Source organism: Episyrphus balteatus, chromosome 1, assembly GCF_945859705.1.
Source record: "Episyrphus balteatus chromosome 1, idEpiBalt1.1, whole genome shotgun sequence".
Classification (NCBI taxonomy): Eukaryota; Metazoa; Arthropoda; class Insecta; order Diptera; family Syrphidae; genus Episyrphus; species Episyrphus balteatus.
The window spans coordinates 4,052,301-4,075,875 of NC_079134.1; the positions used below are offsets into that span (position 1 = coordinate 4,052,301).

The following is a 23,575-nucleotide window of genomic DNA, read 5'->3' on the forward strand; positions in this document are numbered from 1 at the left end:
TGTAACGGTGATTATAAGAACAGATATACTCTTTTTAAAAAAACTGTTTAAATTTTCCCGATATCTCTTTTATTGCTCGAGATATCTTAAGTTTCAGTTAATAAGCCAAAAAGAAACTAAATTCAATTTAAAGTTTATGTCACTGGTCATACAATTTTTTTTATATAGGAAAGATTTAAACATTTTTTGGAAGAATAAAACCAGTTCTTATTGACACCGTTAAAAATTTATTCATAATAAATTACTCCACACAAAATCATAACCTCGAAAACAGCCATAATGACGTTTTTTGACATTTTCTAACAGTAATATTTCAAAAATGGAGGCCAATAAAAATTTTCTGACTTCAGATTCGAGTTCAGCACATCAAAAACCTATAGAAAAGTATATTTTGGTTCTTGTGGCAAAAACCTTGTTGACCAGTGTAATATATTTATAAACATTTGAATAAATCCAAGAAAAAAATTTAGAAAATTTAAAAAGCTTTTGTATTTTAATAAAGTCTTGAAATAATTTTAATGTGGAGTTACCAAGTGATTGTTAGCAAGTTTGCATTCTAAATCGACGAAATATTAAAAAAAAACAGCAGAATTGAAATTTGAAAAAAGTACGCATACGCCACAGTGTACTTTTTTTTCTAACATCGTTCAAACGCCATTTTGTGCTAAATCTAATACAAAACATCTTAAATCTAAGTGTAAAGTCATCAGCATGATTAATATAACATCTCTGTTCAAAAGGATTTTGCGAACATGAATACAAACAACCACGCATGACAAACATGTGCTGAGTACGAGAACAAAAATTACATTGAATTCGCCGAATCGGCTCTTCTTCCGAAAAATTTGCAACAATTCGTGATACTCTCCAGCCTTTTATTATTTTTTTTTTGTATATCCTTTCGGTTCAATAACTGGATTTATTCCTTTTTAAAAACAACAAAGTTTTCAAAAATTAAAAAATCTGTGTTAGAACAATTTAATAATAATAAACTTGTGTTAGTATCTATAAGACTTGTATTTTCCTCCCTAAGATATTCATTCATGTGTACAAAAGTCGGCAACAAATACACCTTTAAACTGATTAAAGAAAAAAAGTCCTCTCTCAATATCCATGCTCCATCACATTTCAATTTATATACCTTGACAAGACTTTTTTTTTCTTCCTTGCTAAACTCTAGAGCTCCTAGTTAACACAATTTTACTCTCTCTCGAACACAGCTGGCTGAGTCAGTTGAGCTAAGGATACAAAAGCGTGCGGTACGGATCGCGGCCAATTTCCCTAAACTTTTAGCAGGATTCACATTTTTTTATATCCTCCCTCTATGTATATGATTCAATAGAAAAAAAAATTTTAATTTTTTACCGGTACGATTAAACTTTAATTGTGAAAAAAGAAGAAAAAAAAAAATGAAAAAAACCCTGGAGGTGTTCAATAGAAAGTGAATGTGAAAAGAGAAAGTTTTATTTTGAGGAAAGAAAAAAAAGGTGCAAAAAAAGTATATTATTCAAAAATTTCAGACCAGACGAGATAGATAGAAAAAAAAATATAGGTAAACTTCTATATGGCACACACCCCAACAATATAAGAAGAATCAATCATTAGCCACCCTACACACCAGCATCCATGATGATGCTCATCTTCAGAAAATTAGAAAAAACGAGTTGGATACTATTTTAAAGGATTTATTATACCCAACAAGGATACATCTCAGATCTCACACACACATTTCTTCAAAAATTGAAATTGTGTCATCTTTAAAGTTAGGTCAGTGAGTTTGATATAACTTTCAAAATTTTGTTCTTTTTTGAGTTTTTTTGTTCATATTTATCCCTCCCCCTAAAAGACTTAAGATAGCAATTATAGACAAAATTTGTCCAGGTACCGCCACCAAACCAGCAGGAAAAAAAAACTCAGACGTTATGAGACCTTGGGCGCGGCGCACCGATATTTTCGCAAACAAAAAAAAAAGAAATATGAAAAACAAAATCGCCGAATAAGGAGAACCTAATTTTAATGGGAAAAGTATAGAAGGAAGTTGCTCCTTTTGGCAATTTGTCCTGGGAAACAATGTGCCTGGCATTTTACTTCCCTAAATATACCCTTTTTTTTTTGGGAAGAGTGGTGGTACCTTTGGTTCCTATTTTTACTTGAAAATATATTTAAATAAAATGATTAAGCTGCAAAAAAGGAAAACAATCTGATTGCTTCCTCAAATCGACAAAAAAAAAAAATGAAACAGGACACATTCAACCTAGAATATTAGAAGAGAATAATAGCGACCTTTAACCACCTTTCGATTTTGTATACAAAACGCCCCCGCTCTCGATGTCCTGGTTTATTTTTAGCACCTCATAGTTCTTATTTTACACACGCAGCAAAAAGGAGATGAAATAAATATGCCCTCTCTCAATTTCTAACGAGCCAGCTCCAGCAGCTCCTCGTCCTCTGAGTTTGTTAATGAGCAGCTCCGTTACAAACTTCTCTACTTCACTACTACTACTATACAACGACGAAAAATTTCCTCGTGCTGTTTGATTTCTCTCTCAGAAAAAAAACCCATGTAGTTATGTCCTTAAAAAAGCTAAAAAAAAAAACACTCAAACTTGAGATTTTGTGGGTGGTATTGATAAATCTGCAGCAAATACAAAAAAAAAATCAAAACGAGTTGAACATAAAACAAAAAAAAAAACACTTGAGTCACTAACACAAATATATATATTTTATTTAGGTGTATTGGTTGTGTTTTTTTTTTTTTATTTTGAAATATTTTTTTAGAGTGTTTTGAGAGTGACTGAGTAAGTTAAAAGGATATAAAAATGAGCGGAGTTAAATAAGATGTGATTTTTTTACGTCCTGTTGATTTTAACAGGGTTGTTTATGATTTTGAAAAAAAAAAAACAACAACAAAATATGAATATACATAATATTCATTTATGTATATGTATATATTCTTACCTACAAATTTAATTACTGTCAATGAATTTAAAATTGCCTTTCAACATGACAATTTACATCAGTAAGTTGTTTGAACTTTATTTTTTTTGAAGACCAATATTTTTATTATATCAACTGTAGGTTAGCTAAGTTAATTATACCTATACATTTTTTTGAATTCTACAATCTGAATAAATTTAGGGTATTATAAATTCATTAACATGGGTACGTGTAACGTGATGATTTTGTTTATCAAATTAGATTTTTTTGGTAATTACAGTTGTAAAGCAGTGCTTACACAATTTTCATAAAATGTTAAATATTTTTATAGTGCTGCTTTGCAAAAAAGTTTAAAATTATATTTTGCATTCGGCGGGACCTCAGTTATCATATCCAAGGTTTTCAACTTTTTAAATATGCTTATCACTGTCTTGTTAGGGCTGTAAAAGTAACGACAAAATGAGTACCCGCATGTATACGTTACTTTTGATACTAGTACCCGCATCAATAATATCGTTACTCGTTACTTTCGTATGTTTCGCATTTTTCGCATATTTCGTATGTTTCGTGTGTTTCGTTACTTTCGTTACTTTCGCATGCTTCGTGTGTTTCGTACATTTCGTATATTTCATGTATTTGATACGTTTCTTATGTTTGGTATTTTAAGTAGGTATGTTTCGTACATTGGTATAAGGGTGTACAATTTTTTTTTTTTTTTTTAAACCAAAAACAATTTCTATAATCTAAGCTACATTTTAAGGTCATAAACATTAAAATTAGTTGCGGCATTCTCATGTAATAAGAGTTTAAAGGTAGCTATATTGAATTTTTTTCGTTTTTTTTTTTTAATCAAACGTGGAAACTTTTTTGATTTTTTTCCAAATTTTTAGACAAAACTTGGGTAATTTTTTGTTTTTATTCTTTCAGTAATCTTATCATAATTCTTTAGAGACCTTTATTTGGAAAGTGCAACGCGCAGTTCTCGAAATATTAACACTTCAATACAACCATGTTGAACAATTTTTCATTTATTTTTTCTATTGAGAGTGATTTTCAAACCTCGTTTTCTCTGCTTTTTTTTTGTGTTGAAAAACGTCTCTTTTGATATTTCTGTATAAATTTATCGATAACACAATGATTATTGAACCTTGGCACTACTGTTTTAATCGATACAAAAGTAAACTCCTGATAATTATCTGCAGTAGGGCTGTAAAAGTAACGACAAAATGAGTACCCGCATGTATACGTTACTTTTGATACTAGTACCCGCATCAATAATATCGTTACTCGTTACTTTCGTATGCTTCGTATATTTCGTATGCTTCGTGTGTTTCGTATGTTTCGCATGTTTCGTATGTTTCGTTACTTTCGTTACTTTCGCATGCTTCGTACTTTTCCTATATTTCATGTATTTGATACGTTTCGTATGTTTGGTATTTTAAGTATGTTTCGTACGTTCGTATAAGAGTGAAAAAAATTTTGTTTTGAAAAAAACCAAAAACAATTTGTATAATCTAAGCTACATTTGAAAGCCAAAAACATTATTTTAAGTTGCGGCGTTCTCATGTTATAAGAGTTTGAAGGTAGCTTTACTGATTTTTTTTTCGATTTTTTTTTAATCAAACGTGGAAACTTTTTTTTATTTTTTTCTATTTTTTCGACAAAACTTTGGTAATTTTTTGTTAATATCCGTTCAGTAATCTTATCACAATTCTTTAGAGACCTTTATTTCAAAAGTACATCGCTCAGATCTCGGAATATTAACACTTCAATACAACCATGTCGAACAATTTTTCATTTTTTTTTCTATTGACAGTGATTTTCAAACCTCGTTTTCTCGGCTTTTTTTTAGTTGAACATTTTGCACTGAAAATTAACAAATTTTTTCAAAAACCAAAACAATTTTGTACATTCTTAAGCTACATTTCAAGACCATTAACAAAAAGGTCATAAACACATTGGTTTCGGCATGGGTATATTTCGGCCACATAGAGAAAATACTAAAACGAAAATACTAAAAACTCAACTATACCTTGGCACTACTGTTATTATCGAGACAAAAGTAAACTCCAGATAATTATCTGGAGTTAGCATTCCGACTACGGTAATGATATCGATACGAGATGCTAAATGCGCCAAATTGAGTGTATCACTTCGTTTCGTATCTCATATATTGGATGATTTAGTATTGAAATTGGAATGGGGTCGTTACTCGTATGTTTCGTATCTCGTATGTTTCGTTACTTCAGTACCCAGTAACGAAACATGCGAGTAACGATACTATTTAGAAAGTAACGTTTCGTTACTCGTTACTGAAGCAAATACCCGCATTTTAGTAACGAATACATACGATTTGCTACAGCTCTAATCTGCAGTTAGCATTCTGACTATGGTTACGATACCGACACGAGATGCGAAATGCGACAAATTGAGTGTATCACTTCATTTCGTATCTCTTACATCGGATTTAGTATTGAAACTGGAATCGCGTCGTTACTCTTATGTTTTGTATCTCGTACGTTTCGTATGTTTCGTTACTTTAGTACCCAGTAACGAAACATACGAGTAACGATACTGTTTAGAAAGTAACGTTTCGTTACTCGTTACTGAAGTAAATACCCGCATTTTAGTAACGAAAACATACGATTTGCTACAGCTCTATCTTGTATAAGGCATTTATCGAAACACTCTAGTTTATGCCCGAACATTGAAATATCAGTGTCTTTGTTTTTTCTCTTTCAAACTTACAAATGTAACTTTTTATCATTTTTTACTTGCGATATAGGTACTATATATCAAGTTATGCATTCGTAAAAAAAAAAGTTAAGATAAAATTTTTCCATGACATTACCATGGTAGAGAAAGCCAAAAAAGTGGGTCCCGGAATTCGCCTGTCTGTCTGTCCGTATAAGGAGCTACAGCCTAAACGGATGGACCGATTAATGTCAAACTTGGTATGTAGCGTTATTTGAAGACTCTCCAGAGGGATTTTTGGAATTAATTTTCTTGGACCAAAAATAACGGTACTTGTCATATACCGATTTTAGTAAAATTGAAATATCTCGAAAACGGCTCCAACGATTTTGTTTAAAAAATTCAAATGTTAGTTTTAAGCTAAGGTCTATCATTAAATGAATTTTTTTTTTTTTGGAAAATCATTATTTACGGTACCTGCCATAGAACAGTTTTTTTCAAATCCGATTATCTCCGAAACTGCTTATTCGATTTCAACGAAACTTTTTGTGAAGAAGCATTTATATAATTTAAATATAAGCCAAAAATAAAATTTTGAAAAAAATAATTTTTGGATTTTTAAAAAAAATTTGAAAATTTTTTTTTGAAAAATCAAATTTTCGAAAACGGGACATTGAATTTTTTGAAATTTTGTTTTTAGATGTTGATTAGTGATTTCTACAAAATGGCATACCAATTTTATTTTAAAACATTATTAAAACATTAGTTTTTTAAAAAACGGCTCTAACATTTTTGAAAAAAGTCTGCTAAAAGCACCCTTACTAACGAAAAAGCATGTAGGAAAAAGAATTAAGTTCGTAAAAGATTGGCCCAAGAATTTTCTATGCACTAATGATACCAAAATAGTTCTTTTTGTGTTCAAGGGTCTTTTGATATTGTTCTTATGGTGCCTACGCCCAAAAGCATATTTAAAAAGTTGAAAACCTTGGATATGATAACGGAGGTCCCGCAGAAGCACTTTAAAAATATTTAACATTTTATGAAATTTTTGTAAGCACTGATATTCTCGTGTTCACAGCTATATGCAGTGAATTAAGTTTTTGGTTGCTTAATGTGTGGGTTTGAAACCTTTTAACTTGACATAAGTCGTTGGGATAAACGAGAAAAAATCATAGCATTATAACATGTGCGAACAAAAATTGTTTCCATTTGTTTTAACTAACTCCTTTTTGAAAGCTATAAACTAGTTTTAATTTTGCATAGATCAGAACACCAATAGTATTTGCTGATTTCTGCAAAGAAAAGGTATGTCAACCTATTTATTATTGAAAATAAGCAGGAGTTTTCCAATGTCACGGGTGGGACAAAAAGGAGTCATATTGAGGTAGGTTATGTTCTTACATAAATCTATGCCATTTTTTTTTTCAATTAAATTTTTAGTTTTCTGTAACAGAAGGCAAATCCATAAAGTAAATGAACCTAGAAATGATTATAACAAAAATAAATAAATAATATTTCGGGTCGGACAACTTTGTCACGGCTGAGATACGTTTAAGTTCATTTTAAATTAAATCAAGAAACCTACATATATAGGTAATGCAAATCATATCATAGTTTTTAAAATATAAAATGTTAATATCCAAAATGGAAATTATGTTCCTTGTTCAGTTTTTAATGGAATGCCCCAATTGTCTTTAAACAAGTTGCAAAATTCATAAATGGTTTTTTCTGTAGCTTGTAACTTGCAACATTTTGTTTGGTTGTTGAATATAATTATGTTTGTAAATGATACTTTGGTTATACTTTTCAGAATATTGAAGATTACGATATATTGTCATATGAACTAAGTTTGTTGTCTTTTAGCTCCTGCAAATTTGACCTTCGCTTTGTTCCTTGTATTTTTTGAAATATTTATCATGGAGTTCTATAATAATTTTCAAAAATTTTCAAATCAAAAACCATTTTTTAACTCACAATAATAACCCACGGAAACATGATTATAATGTGTGATAATTATGACCACGGGAATGACAATGACGATAATCTGATGAAGATATCACATTTAAAAATAATTTAATTGTGTTAAAAAAAAATATTTACAAAAAAAGATTTTATTTCTCTTGGTTTTTAGGGGTAACATATATCCACTTTCTTTTTACTAAATAAAAGGAAGATATTTCTATTCCAAATTAACGGACATAAAAAAAATGATTCATTTTTAGGACAGATGAAGAGGTACAGGTATACCTATATTGACTTACCAGAAAAAAAATTGTTATTGTTATAGGTATCAGAACCCTTATTCCTTCAATTATAACCTGACAAAAGTGTCTAAAAAGATCTTGAGAAAATCGGTCAAGCCAATTGTTTTCAAGCCGTTTCAAAGAAACTTTCCTCACCGACTTGAAAACATCGTTTCGAGAGAAAAACGCATTTGAACTTTTCGGAACCATTTAAACTAAGTTAAATCGCCTTTATTATTATTTTCCGGATCAAAGTGTTTTTGTACAATATTTTTAAATACATGCAAATTTTTGTTTTTGAACATTTTGTTGGAAATACCCCAAAAAAAATTCCCTTAAAGTTTGGTCCTTAAAACTAAAATTTAGCACTTGCCATTCGCGTTTGAAGATTTCCCATACAAAATACACGTAATTTTCAGTAAATTTTTTTTTTTTTAATTTATACAGCTCCGCTGAATTTTATGCTATTTCAATGAATCAAAAAGCAAGAGTAAAAAATAAAATGCACGACTGGGGTCGGACGTACTTACTCTTGCAGTTCAAAGCACTTTTATGTTAGTCTACTTGTAGATTTTAAAAGTTGGATCTAAATTTAAAAAAAATTTATATTGGGGAAGAGCCGACATTTAGGGCAAAATTTTGTTAAATGAAAAAATTTTTTTTTGTTATTTGACTTTTTTGAGAAAAATAAAAATGCAGTTTTCGAGAAATTCGTAATATCGTATTTTTTTGTATGGGAGGTATACGTTCTAAACGAGATATAAAAAAAACAAAAAAAAACCAGCTTTCAGAATTCCATAAAAATCATCTATACCAAATTTGAAGAAAATCCATCCACCCGTTTAGGCTGTGGAAATGTGTACAGATGGACGCACAGACGCACAGATGCTAGGGCTGCCTGATAAAATGTTATTAATGTCGGGACAAAAGGTCTAAAAAGCCGGGACAAATCGGGACAGCAAAATAAAAAATTAAAGAAAATAATACAAAATAATAGAAAATGCATTTTACTTAATTTCTTACATTTTATGCAAAAGTATTAACCAAATATTGGTAAAAATTCCATTTTTTGAAAACTAAACTTAAAGAAAAATAACAACGTCTTTATCCATAAAAAATAAAAATAACTAACTACATATTTCCATTAAATTTAACGTTGCCTTTTGAAAGAGGAAGTTTTAAAAATTGAATGCGATATGACAGTTTTATTTTTAATGTGGACTTTAAATAAATTATTGAGAATTAATAAATTGAAGCTATTATAATGGACCGATCATTTTACTTTACACACGTGTAATAAAAAAGGGAAAGCAATGCAAAACATTCTGCAAATGTTTTATAGAAAAAAAATTGAATTTGAAATCTAAACTAACCTCATTTACGAAATTATCTCATTTGAGCTCTAGTGAAAACAGGCTATAAGGAAATGTCTAATGTAATTCATTTATTTTCGTATACCAGTTACTTTTATTTTCTTCCACAAAGTTTTCGAATGAAAACGGATTGTCGGGACAAAATCGGGACATTTTGTAAATCGGGACAGATATCGGGACAGGGTCGAAAAGTCGGGACTGTCCCGCCGAAATCGGGACGTCTGGCAGCCCTAACAGACGCACAGACGCACGGACGGAATTGCGGGACCCACTTTTTCGGAATTCTCCATCATCGTAATGTTGGTTTTGATTAAAACCTCAATTTTTTTTTCGACACGAAACCAATACTTGCCCTATAGAGCAAGTAAAAATAAACGCTTGTTTGATTTAATGTCGTTTACGTTACGCAACATAATGTATCTAATTTATAGTAACTATACCTATTTGTTAAAATGAGACTTCTTTGAACTTCATTACACAGAAGGGACGATCTTAAATTATTTCTAAATGTTCAAATCGATCTAAAAACTTTTACGGCACTTCAAATCTATTTCAAACACCAAAAATCATACAAAAATTTCATCTACGTTACAATGGACAGCTCCATAACCTGAATAAAATGAAGCAGATTTTGTTTGACAGCTTCAAGCTGCACATGGTTTCTATGCTGAGAAAAATTTCACTATTTGGGGTTGGAATCGACTAACCCTTTACCCAAAGTTAATAAATTAAATAAAAAAGACCTAGCTTTGGAAAATAAGTTAAGAATTGTCGGGGCACTGTACCATTATGAGAACCCTAAATGATGGGATTTTTTTTTTTTTGGGGAATTTTTACATTCAGAGGGAAAAAATCACAAATTTTGTTCCCACCTAGCATGGAAACTATTTCCACTTGACTAAAGCGGACTTCGTTCCTACTAAGTGGGAACCATAAAATCACCCCATATGCAGATCTTCTCAACTTTTTGTCATGACTTGAAGCACTGACTCACGCTACAAACTAGATAATTCTAATACAATATTTACCAAAGCACATACTATTTTTGACACAAAAAAAGTTATAATTGAATATATGATCATTCATCCATTTTGTAATAGATTTTGGTAAACCAAAAAAAAAAAAAATAAAAAAACAATGAATATTTCATTTGTTATGAAATGAGCATAAATAAAATTTTTGCAGACGTTCAACTTTTTCTATTATTGTTAAACCTCAAATCCTTTTCTACATAATATACAAAAAAAAACCTATGCGTGTTGTCTTCTTACATACAAACATATACAGTATAGGAAATTCCCATAAAAACACATGGTTTTAAGGCATTTTTTGTTTGCTGAGTGCAAGTTAGCCATTCATTTTTATGAAATAAGAAAATGTACTCAAAGTTGTTAAAAAAAATATAAATTTATTCACTGTTAACTAAATTAAATAAAAGTTATTAACAAAAAACAAAAATTACTCAAAAAAAAGGAGGAAATTCCCATAAAAACACTTACATTTTTATTAAAAAATAACGGTTAATTGGTGATAAGAAAAGTGTTTTTGATAAAATCAATATTTTGTAGAGCCACCACTTGCTCTTACAACCGATATCATTCGCCTTGGCATGGATTCCACAAGCCTTTCCAGTTCCGCGGTTGTAATTGCTGCCCATTGTTCAATGATTGCGTCTCGAAGCTCTTGAACGTTGTTAAATTGGCGCCCGTTTCCATAAACACGCCTGGATAGTATTCCCCAGAGATTCTCTATGGGATTTAAGTCGGGTCTTCGAGACGGCCAGTAGAGAAATGTTATTTGTTTATCCTCAAACCAGTCTCTCATTCTTCGAGAGACGTGGATAGGAGCGTTATCCTGCTGGAATATGAAGTCAGTTCCGCATAACTCTTCAGCTCTCTCAACCATAACTTCTTCTAACAACTCAGCATACATTTCTGAGTTCATCCTTCCAGGCACAAACGCAATTTCAGTCTTTCCATTTGCAGGAAAAGCTGCCCAAACCATTACGCTACCACCACCGAAGTTGCGACTCATTCTCACTTCAGCTTGAAGACGTTTGTCATGCCAATACGACTGAAATCCATCCGGACTATCCAAATTGAACTTTTTTTCGTCACTAAACACAACCTTTTTCCACTCTTCGGTCCAGCTTATGTGACTTCCAGCGAAATGAAGCCTCGCTGACTTATGGGCTGCATCTAAAGGTGAAGCCAGGCGTTTGTGCCTGGAAGGATGAACTCAGAATTGTATGCTGAGTTGTTAGAAGAAGTTATGGTTGAGAGAGCTGAAGAGTTATGCGGAACTGACTTCATATTCCAGCAGGATAACGCTCCTATCCACGTCTCTCGAAGAATGAGAGACTGGTTTGAGGATAAACAAATAACATTTCTCTACTGGCCGTCTCGAAGACCCGACTTAAATCCCATAGAGAATCTCTGGGGAATACTATCCAGGCGTGTTTATGGAAACGGGCGCCAATTTAACAACGTTCAAGAGCTTCGAGACGCAATCATTGAACAATGGGCAGCAATTACAACCGCGGAACTGGAAAGGCTTGTGGAATCCATGCCAAGGCGAATGATATCGGTTGTAAGAGCAAGTGGTGGCTCTACAAAATATTGATTTTATCAAAAACACTTTTCTTATCACCAATTAACCGTTATTTTTTAATAAAAATGTAAGTGTTTTTATGGGAATTTCCTCCTTTTTTTTGAGTAATTTTTGTTTTTTGTTAATAACTTTTATTTAATTTAGTTAAAAGTGAATAAATTTATATTTTTTTTAACAACTTTGAGTACATTTTCTTATTTCATAAAAATGAATGGCTAACTTGCACTCAGCAAACAAAAAATGCCTTAAAACCATGTGTTTTTATGGGAATTTCCTCTACTGTATCATCATTTTCCAATATAAACAACCAACATATCAAAACATAACAAAGGTTTAGTGAAGTTTTGTATAAATTCCAACCACAAATCATCACCCCTTTTGTGTATGGTGTGGTATTGAAAAAAAAAAACTTGAAGGATTGGGGATTACTTTGTGCCCACAAAATACAAAGTAAAAGTCAAAATATTTAGGGTGGAAACCAACCATCATCAGAAACCATCAGAATCTAGGGGGTGGAGCACAAAAAAGTAACAGAAGGCAGCGCGATGACGAAATGAGGTTATGCTTACAGCTTCTTACTTCATATTTCCTCCCCTAGATTCAGATTCCCCATAGATCGTTGACCTAATATTCGAAAATTTTCTGCCATTTATCGAGTTTTTTTTTATGTTTTTGGGGTACTTTTGATGTTTTTTTTTTGGTTTTAGATTCATATACCCTCCCCTCCCCTATCTATTGTCTGTCCCTTGTGCCTCCAAAAATTGAAATTGAAGTAGACATTTCTGGTAAAATAATAAAAATTATTATTATTTCATGTATGACAAAATCTGTCAATTGAGGAGGAAAGGAAACCCTTGGAGGCAGATGGTATCATCAAATTGCAGGGGAGGTGACAACGGTGAAAGCTAAATATTATTCGAAAGTGTAGTCATCGATTCATATGCTGTGTATTGATGCCGACGTAACGAATCTCTTGCGATACACTTCCACTTCGTGCTTATATTAGCAGGTTTATATGGATAAAAAGGGGGAGGGGGAGGGGGAGGGTGGGGGTGTATAATATGTATAACCCCAATCTGTATCCTGAATTGTTAAACATTTGCAAATCTACAGGAAATGGAATCGATTTTACATGTGACAAACAGTGGAATGCTGTGTACAATTTGTTTTGCTTTCGTGTATTTTTTTTCGATTTGTGTGTTTTTTTTTTTGTAGGTACTTGGGGGCCATGCTTAGAGCACATTTCAGTACAAAACCATTCTCTCCATTGTGGATGGCGCTCACCCTCTTTTGCGTGGTTTTTGCCTTGTGGATTATTTTTCAGATTTGGTTGTGAATCGATTGGGGAATTCGAGTTTTTTGGTGTTTTGGTTTTGAGGGCGTCATAAAATCAATTTTTGAATTGAACTTTGCATTTGTGGCTGTATACGAAACTTGAGGCTAAGTATTAAATATAATGACTTTGGTCAGGTGGTATAAATGGTGTGGATGTTGTATATCTATGTTTATGTAATGTATAGGGTATATTGTATTCCTTAACACGTTATACACTATATAAATGTTATGGTGGAAATGTGCAGACATTTGTATGAAAAGAATAGGTATGTAATTTACTTTTATATACTAAAATGAATATATAAATCATGGAGTTACACAGTTTTTGGTTTGAAAGGAATTATACGTGAATTGAGTTCAAAGAAGGTGATTGAACCCTTTTTCGTTAAGTCAGTTGAGAAATTAAGTTGGAATTAATTGGTTTTATTTTACAATTTAAATGTGATTTTGTATACCTATTAAAAATCATAAAAGTATTTAGTATTATATTTTTATTAAAGCAGAAGGGTTTACAAAAAGTTAAAAAAAATTACCGTTGAAGTTGGAGTTAGAAAAAAAAAATGTTACACATACGCCACAGTGACCCACAACGATACAGAAGGCTCTACTATTTGAGAAATATGTATTTATATTTAAAATAAAGGTATAAATAGAAGAATAGTTGAATTAACAAGCCCCACTATTTATCAATTATAAAAAGTAATAAATATGTTCTCTTTTTTTTCGTTGAGTAAATTAATAGACATATACTCCAGTCAAAGCGTCGGAAAAAAGGGCCTAACGGCCACGGGAGCCGAGTTATTATATTTTAAGAAAGCATCATTCCATAAGAAAATTTAAAAAAAATTCCCTTGTTTTTAAGTCGAATAATAGTTCTCAGGGAGAGGGGTTGTTTTCTTTGTTTATTGTTATAAGAGGATTTGTCTCATGTTTTTAGTTGGGCATTTGGAAGTTTTTAAAAAAATTAATTTCTCGGCTCGTGTGGGTCGCAGAGAGCTAATTCTTTTTAAATTGTAGATAATTTAAAGGGCTACAACAGCATTGTATTTTGTTAGCCAATACTTGCACCGTTTACAAAATAATAAAGCAAGAGTTTGCTAAACAGAAAAACGTCTTTGACTTAATATTACTTATTTTTTATTTGTTTCAACAAAAATAATGTGCACTAAATCGATAGAAAATGTTGTAACAAACAATCAATAGCTTTATTTTTTGTCGACACTCTGAAGCCGAGTTATTCCTAAAAAACGATATTTTTGGGTGTTTTCGCACCGGTTTTTCATGCGTTCATTTATCGATTGCTCGGCCATATTTAGTGATAATTAGCTGATTTTTTCTGTAAAATGCAGGACATAAATAGGGCTGCAAAATAGGTAAAAAAATGTCAATCATCATATAAGCTTTTTTCGAAATAATGACAAAAATGTGTTTTTTAACACCAAGAATTTGACTTTAAATGGCTGCCATTTTGTATTTACTCACTCAAATACAATGAAATTACATACAACGATAGAAAATATTATAAGGAAGAAAATGTATGTTTATTTTTTGGTCTACGACAATCTGGAGCAAAGATTTTAGCTTTGAAGTAAAATATCCCAAAAAATGCATTTTTGTGAATAACTCCGCTAAAAAGAATGATTAGGGGGTGAGAAATTGGGGTTAAGCCTTTCAAATATACCCCTATCGATCCATGAAATAAAAACTGACAGTGCCTCTGTGCGCAAGGTCAAATGACGCTTTGACTGGAGTAATACTAACAAATCACTTAGTAGCCACTGTTTGCTATTTTGCCAAACGCTACAAAACATTCGTTGGCTGACGGCATCAGAGCCAATTAATACATTAGAAGGTATTTACAATTCGCAGCTGGTAGGTTTGGCCCAAGTTACAATTCGTAGCGTCCCAGAATTCTATTAATGGGTTCAAACTGCAATCGAGAATGAATACACTGTATTATGGAAAAAGGAAAAGTAAGGCACGAAGTGGTTTTTGATTTAAAAGGCCATTTTGAAAAAACGAGGTAGACCATCGACTTAGTTGGAGGTTAAAATTGGTCAAATGAAATATAAGTTAGAACTGGCAAATATTAAGTGGCAATTTTATTTTAAATTCGACATATATGTATTTGTAGGAATTGTTTAAATTGCAACACAAAAGCATACAAAGTGACGAAAATTAATACAAAACAATTTGATTCAGTCAAAATCTAAAAAAAAAAATAAAATCAGATTTTAAGAGATAGGAACTATCTAAAAAAATGTCGGATGCAGCCTTTAAAATATGTACGTAAAATTAAGTACTGGGCAACGCTAGTCAAATGCTGAAAAATCACCAAAAAATCTTACTTTTTAGCCAAAATGTATGCTTTTGAATTTTGATGTTTTTTTTTTAATATTTAAGTAGCGTTTTATTTACTTGTTACTACTTATTGTTGACTTATTTAAAATAACGCGACCTTAATGCATACTTTTTTTTAAAAGTTAAAACTTGATGTAACTATGCTTTTTATTTAAGAAACTGCTCAAAACTACGGCGCAGAGCCGTCGGCGGGGGCTGTGTAAAGCTTTGACTTTAAAATAATTCCGAAAAATAGTAGATTGAGTTATTTTTTCTCATGGTGTACTTTATCATGCCATAAAAGCTCATAAATTTCCAATAACTGGGGATTCTATAATCTTTTTACAAAAAAAAAAAAAAAAAAAACAAAATCGGAATCTATTGGATTTACGGGTTTCTCACGGATTCTATAGTCTAAAATGAACGAAATTGAAATTAATTCACCTAATCCAAAGTTATGAGGTAACAAACATACGAATTGATAACCTCCTCCTTTTTCGAAGTCGGTTGAAAATTGTGGGACTAATGGTTTTCAAGACATTGCTTTTCAAATTTTGCCAGTTTCGTCGAAATTGATTAATTTTTTTTTACTTCAAGTTGTTTGGTCAGTGATTATTTTTTAAATATTGTTTTAAGTACAGAGATTCCGGAAAATGGTAAATTTTTTCCCGGGAAGAGAAGATTTCTTTCCAATTTTTGTGCTTGTTATTTTTGATATTGACTCTTATAAAAATTAAAATTTTTCGAAATGGAGAGAAAGAGAGAGCTTGATCCAATATTTTGGATCAAAGACGCACACATAACTCGGTACCTGTACATTTTATAGAAAAACAAAATGTTTAGCTGAATATTTTTTACAAAGAATGTAATTTGGCCACAGTGGCATTTATCGAGTCTAGATTTTATTTTTTTTATGACTGAATCAATATAAATTGTGAATATAAGTAATTTTGTAATCCAAATATAAAATTTCCTTATGACTCAATAAAAACTATGAACTACTTTCAAATGGGTCACTGTGGCGTATGCGCAATTTTTTTTTTTTTTAATAAAACTTTAATTTTCTTCTTGTTAATAAAAATGAATGTTTCATCAAAAATATTATTATTCTCTACTTTTTTAGTTGTAAAATTTTAAATTCATTTGCTTCTGTTATTCCTTTTCTTTAAGTTTCCCCTGATAAAAATAAAAATCCAATAGCCTTTTCATTTTTATTGAACAAAAATTTATTGCATCTGATAACCAGAATTATTTTCAAGATACGAACAATTCAATTGCTTATATTGATTTCTTTTTTTAAGATGAAATCATTTCAAATTGAAATTGCAATTTCATTTTGATGGTTATTGTAATTGCTTATATTTCGCTTGGGAGAAGTTTTGGAAACTTTGTGAATCGATTGAAATGCAATATAAAAATACCATCGGGCAAAGTGTTAGTTCCAAAATCACGAAAATCTATTTAAATCTTTTTGTTAAAAATGTGTTAAACTTTTAAGTGTTTCGAATTTTAAACTTGGTAATATCTTTTTAGTGACTATATTTTAGATGAGAATAATTTCAGGAATTGAAATTGCAAAGATATGATACTGTGAGTCATCTCTATTTCGTTTTTGGTGGAAGGACTTTTTTTCGCACCTAATTTACAAAATTCTTTCGAAAAACTTTGTTTGAGCTTGAATCAAAGAATACAAGTACCATCTAAATTGCTCTCCATTTCGTTTCTATGTACCCTAAGTTTATCAAGACTCAAAACACCACTTTCACCTCCATAAAAAAAAAATAATGCCCAATTCGTTTCCACTTAACCTAACAAGAACATACAACACTTTGAAGTTGTACTCTTCGTGTACTCTTCACAAATCAATACTGAATGAATCAAAAAAACACAAAAAAAAAAACATTACATACAACGTGCTGCACTCGAGGCATAAAGATGTACGTTCTAGGTAGGTCTAATATTTTTCAAGTGGCAATTTAAATTTTTTTTCTCACTCTCTCTCTTTCTGTCTCTTCTGCATCTGTTTCCTTTTTTTTTCAAACTTCCTGTGAGAGGAAAAAATCTGCTTGAATAATTTTCTTTCAATTGTATAATGTAAGTTTGAAATTGTCTCAAAAGAACATACATTTTGTGAAACGTGATTTCGATACTTCAGTTTTTTGATTTGCGTGTGTTATTTTTTTTTTCTTTTTTTTTAAGGATATTCAATTCAAATCATATGCACGTAAGGATTTTTGAAAAGGAAATGAAAATTTGCTACGGAAAAGGATTTCTCTTAATATAAAGGATATTGCAAAAATGTTTGAGCATTATTGATGTATCAGTCAGTAATGATGCGGGAGATGTGAAAAATTGAATATTTATTATTTTCAAAAAGGCTTAGAAAAAATGATGAACATGTGATACGATTATACTGATTTAATGTTTTTTTTTTTTTTTCGGAAATGATAGGCAAATAAATTACTTCGATTGCGAATTGATGAAGTCTATGGGTGGATCCTTTTTTTTTTTTTATTGTGTAAATATTTCTTAGATCTTAGATCAAAGTTAAGTCCAAGTTTGGTCTTAATGAATAATGATTTGTGAGATTTATAAGAGGAGACGAACAATCCAGAAATTTTGAATCCAAAAAACCTAGAATCCCAAAAATTCAGAATCCCGAAAACCTAGAATCCCCAAAAATAGAGGAACCCCTGAAAATAAAACAGAAAAAAGTAAAAAACTTTTCAAAACTGTTCACTTAAAATAAAACACAAATTAAATAACAATTCAACGATTTTTTCCCACTTAACTCAATCACAAGACAAACACTGCTGAAAGCAAAATAAGAATTTGAAATCATGTTCAAAGAGATATCAACGAAGTAATACAGTTACATAATATATTGTTTTTTTACGTGTTTACTTTTTATATTCATACTTAGGATTATTTTTCGAAATCGATATCCCGAAAAATTATATAAAACAAAAAATTTGATTTTGGGATCCCATTCGGGGTTTTGGGTTTTCGGGATTCTGGATTTTCGGGATTCTGGGTTTTCGGGATTTTGGGTTTTCTGGATTTCGGTTTTCGGTTTTCAGGATTCTGACCCCAACCCAATTATAAGAAATCAAGTTAACTTCACAAAATTCTGCGTTGATTCTGAATACATGTTAGACCATTTCACTGAAATTAGTTATGAAATACCTGCAAATAGGTGCTATGTGATTTGAAAAGAAATACAATCTCTGTAATCGCAAAAAAAAAAAATAAACCTCTTAAAGTTCCAAACTTTAGAAGTGTTCTTTATAGGCTGAAAAAAAAACTTGGAAATTGCGAAGCTGCAAGGCATCTATCAACTAGTGAGTTCATCATAATTTTTAGAAAATTGGAAACAAGAACCAATCTTTGCACCGTTTTGACGAAAGCAAAATTCTTGCACTTGATATTTCCAAGGCATTCGATGGAGTTTAGCATCAAGTTTTTTTTTATCTTAAATATATGCTTATAGTTTGGCGATTTTTTGATCAAATGGGCTAGAAATTTATTAATTGAACCGCTCAATACAAGTGTACACTGAGGGAAAAGCCACCATAAAACAACGTAAAATTAATGAAAACCACATTGATTTAACTATTATTCGGAATGATTTTGCGTTGAAGATGAACATTTTAAAATCAACGTTGAAAAAATGTTAATTTTTGATGGTTTCGTATCTTAAAGTCACATAAATCGCAGTAGTTCATCTTTGAAACAACGACGTTTCAACTTCAATTTATTTCTTCCCTCGGTGTATTACATGGATTCAAATCTGATATTCATAAAATTAATGCTGGTGTTCCACAAGGCTCCATTTTATCACGCACTCTTCTTTTTATTGGTTTTCATTAATGACGTTTTAGGAATAACTTCTTATAGTCCTCTAAATTTGTTTACTTCCTTTGATTCAGCTACAATAAAGCATATCCGTGCAAAGCTTGAATATAATTTACACATCTGGGCTGGAGCTTCTCAAAAGCGTTAAGATTAAGACTGGGTTCCCTTTTTCAGCAAAGTCAAATCTCATGTAAAAGCATTTGTGTGTATTAGTGAATGTGTTTCGCTCTCTCGCCATCGAATTCTCTGGTTTTTTACTCTCAGGATGTTGGTTATGGTTTTCATTCATTGTCTCTTTGTGAGATCGCCATCGCACTCACGCGTGCGGGGTGACATGCAAATGGATGTAGGTATACTACATAGATCTTTATATGGATATGGTGTTTGTGGACGAAAACTGGTTTGAAATTCAATATTTTCATGAAAGATTTCTGGAGTGTATACCTATTTATTTTTGAAATGAAAACTTGTTTCCATGTTGCTGTTGTGGATGGCATTTGAGTTTTTTGTGTATCAGAGAAATTTTTTGCATTATAATAATAATTATAGTTGTTCAGCGGAGAAGCAGGTAGAGGATGTGTTATATGGGTGCATTGATATAATATACTTGACAGTATCCTTTGTGTAGTTTGTATAAAAATATGAGTAGATGCGCAGAAGGATTGGTTTTCAGGTTCTTGCTCACTTTTCAGTTGTTCTTCGTTGAGCAATTTTTTATCTCGCACACGCGCGTGCCGGCTGACATGGAAATGTATTTACTTACAATATATAGAATGTTTAGGTTCTTATCTATATGTTGTTTGAGGATGGACTCGATATCAATCCAATTTACTTTCAACACCTTTTTAATAAAGATTTTTTTAGAGTCACCAATGCAATGAACTCAGTTGAATCGATTTTGTTTTTTATTTACCTATACCTACATTATTAGGAAACAAAAATAAGGCAGCATTAATAACACTGGTCAACAAAATTGAACTTTTTTTTTGCCACAAGAACCAAGATATACTTTTCTATAGGTTTTTGATATGCTGAACTCGAATCTGAAGTCAAAAAAAATTTGATTGGCCTCCGTTTTTGAGATATAACAGTCATAAAATGCTGAAAAACGTCATTTTGGCTCTTTTCTAGCTTCTGTTTTTATGTGGGGTAATTCATTATAAACAAATTTGTTGCCAATAGCATTTTTCTGATTGCGCATTCGAGTTCAGCAACTCAAAAACCTTTAAAAAAGTATATTTTGGTTCTTGTGGCAAAAAAAGTTTAATTTGTTTGGCCAGTGCTATTTCTGAGTCAAAGACCACTCCTTAAATTTTAAATATCTCGGGAAGTAAAAAAGATATTGGAAAGATTTAAACATTTTTTGAAAGAATAAAACCAGTTCTTATAGGAACCGTTACAAATTTTTTCATAAGAAACTACCCCACATAAAAACATAACCTCGAAAACAGCCAAAATGACGTTTTTCGGTATTTTCTAACGGTAATATTTCAAAAACGGAGGCCAATAAACATTTTCTGACTTCAGATTCGAGTTCAGCATATCAAAAACATATAGAAAAGTATATTTTGGTTCTTGTGGCAAAAAGCTTGTTGACCAGTGTAACTTATAAGTTACTTTTTTTTAAACCTTGAAATTAATTTTTCGACTATGTAATCAAAGTTTAGGGAAGTTTTCAAAAATAATTTTCAAGCTCAACACTTTGAAAAAAAAATGATCTATTTTTTCAAACTGATATTTTATTTATAAATTCAGATAGGCATTAGCTACTTTTTTGCTTGTTTCCTCAGTAGGTGTAATTTTAAAAACTTTGTTTTTGCTAAGGAAACATACTGAGATTTAAACATTTTTTGAAAGAATAAAACCAGTTCTTATAGGAACCGTTACAAATTTTTTCATAAGAAACTACCCCACATAAAAACATAACCTCGAAAACAGCCAAAATGACGTTTTTCGGTATTTTCTAACGGTAATATTTCAAAAACGGAGGCCAATAAACATTTTCTGACTTCAGATTCGAGTTCAGCATATCAAAAACATATAGAAAAGTATATTTTGGTTCTTGTGGCAAAAAGCTTGTTGACCAGTGTAACTTATAAGTTACTTTTTTTTAAACCTTGAAATTAATTTTTCGACTATGTAATCAAAGTTTAGGGAAGTTTTCAAAAATAATTTTCAAGCTCAACACTTTGAAAAAAAAATGATCTATTTTTTCAAACTGATATTTTATTTATAAATTCAGATAGGCATTAGCTACTTTTTTGCTTGTTTCCTCAGTAGGTGTAATTTTAAAAACTTTGTTTTTGCTAAGGAAACATACTGAGCATCTTCACCTATTCAAAACTATTTCTATAAATACCATCAGGTGCATTCTAACCACAAATACACTTATATAACCCTTTACACATTCCCCCGCGAAAATATAACTATTATACCTACAAACCTACAAAAAAAAAACCGAATCCGCAACATATAAACAAAGACTATGAAAAACAAAACGATATATTTATATTATATAACCCCGCACGCACGCGCGAGTGTAGTATAATAAACAATACAACCCAGAAATCAACCTAAATATAGAAATCAATCATTGTGCACAAGCACATGTCAAATATCAATACACATTTTTACACACAAACAAATGCATACCACATATCTAATCCTTTACCTATATCCCCGCACGAGCGATGTGAATATTACACAATGCAAAGAATTTCGCTGACACCAAAAAAAAAAAACCCAAAAGTGTCAACTCGCAACCGCGGGTGCGATATTATAAACACGAAATGAATTGTTAGAAAAAACCCAAGAGTCAACAAGAACAAAACAACCCTTTTTGAAAACAAAAGATAATGATCTTGCAAAAAATATCTACTATCTACCTACTCTCTTCATAATTTCATGAATGATTTCTGCCTGCCTGAGTGAGGAAATAGGAAACAAAAAAAAAAAAGTACATATTATGTAAACACAAAAAACAAAAACAAAATATAACGAGAAAATGAGAGCGCAAGAGCAAGTTTTTTTTCAATAAATAGAAAAGAACAGAAAAAAAGAGTTCATCAGCGCCAGCTTATGCGTGGCATTCTTTTGAACTAAATTTGCATGTGTGCGTGATCAATGGAATTTTCAAAGTAAAAAAAGCTAAAATAGACACTTTTTCAACAATTTATATTAAAAATACTGTGAGCAAAAATATATATTTTTTTTTTGAAACTGATTTGAAATATAATGAAAAAAAATAATAAAAATAAATTGTGGATGCTTTGACTGCCCCTTCCTCAAAAACAGAATGCAAATATTGGTTTATTAAAATCAAATTTTTAGTGTGTAAATAAAAAAAATATTTTTTTTTGGCAAACGGGTTGCATAAACAACTTTATTAACTTCTCATTAAAAAATACAAAAACATTTTAAAAAATAATCACGCTTTGCCCCACGACCAAAATGCTAAAAAAGTGCATTTTGACACCTTTCCTTCAAATTAACCGTTCAAACTAACTTCAAATTAAATTTTAGAAATTTTATTGGATTCTCCTAATTTCCCTTTATTGTTTTTTTTTTGTTTCATCTAAAAACACTAATAAACGGTAAAGTTATTCTAAGAAGAGTGAGTAAAAAAACATGAAATTACAACAAATTAACGAAGCTTTTTTTCTAATAAAAAAAAAAAAAAAAAAAAAAACTGTTTCGCGTACTGCATGAAAACACATTTGATCATTATAAAACAAAAAAAAAATAAATAAAAAGTTTATAAACAACGGTGCCCCAACCAAAATTCTGATTCAATCTAAATTTGCAGGAAAAAAATCATTTTCGACCCTTATAAAAATCGCACAAGAAATGTTTCTAAAATTTAAATGATGCAAAAATATTTGTACGTTTATTACCTTTTCAAAAAAGTACGTTTCATAAGATTATCTTATAAACTGCAAAAGTTATACAACAATTAGTCAACCGTCTTCCATTAAAATGCTATGGAAACCCCCCCTTAATAAGGAATTCCTCTTTCTGTGAAACAATTGACACTCTCAAACACCATAAAGATATGTTTAATGCCTTTCAGTTTTCTATGGTTTTTTTCACCGGTGCAGAGAACTAGCTTCACGGAAACTACCTTCACATGAGAAATAAAGCAAAATTTTTAATTTTGAGCAATTTAAAGCTGAAACACAATCACGCATT

At 30.9% G+C, this 23,575-nt stretch overlaps 1 protein-coding gene across 4 annotated transcripts in view; it reads left to right on the forward strand.

Annotated features, from left to right (window-relative positions):
• The first annotated feature begins 925 nt into the window (after positions 1 to 925).
• LOC129914785 (probable G-protein coupled receptor 158) overlaps positions 926 to 23,575 on the forward strand; it is a 101,233-nt gene continuing 78,583 nt past the window's right edge. For 2 of the 4 annotated variants that reach the window (XM_055994190.1, XM_055994199.1), the window contains exon 1: positions 928 to 1,767. The gene's annotated coding sequence lies outside the window, so the exon portion shown is untranslated. Of the gene's footprint in view, positions 1,768 to 23,575 lie in introns of all 4 variants that reach the window. The other 2 variants (XM_055994182.1, XM_055994207.1) reach the window with 2 other exon arrangements.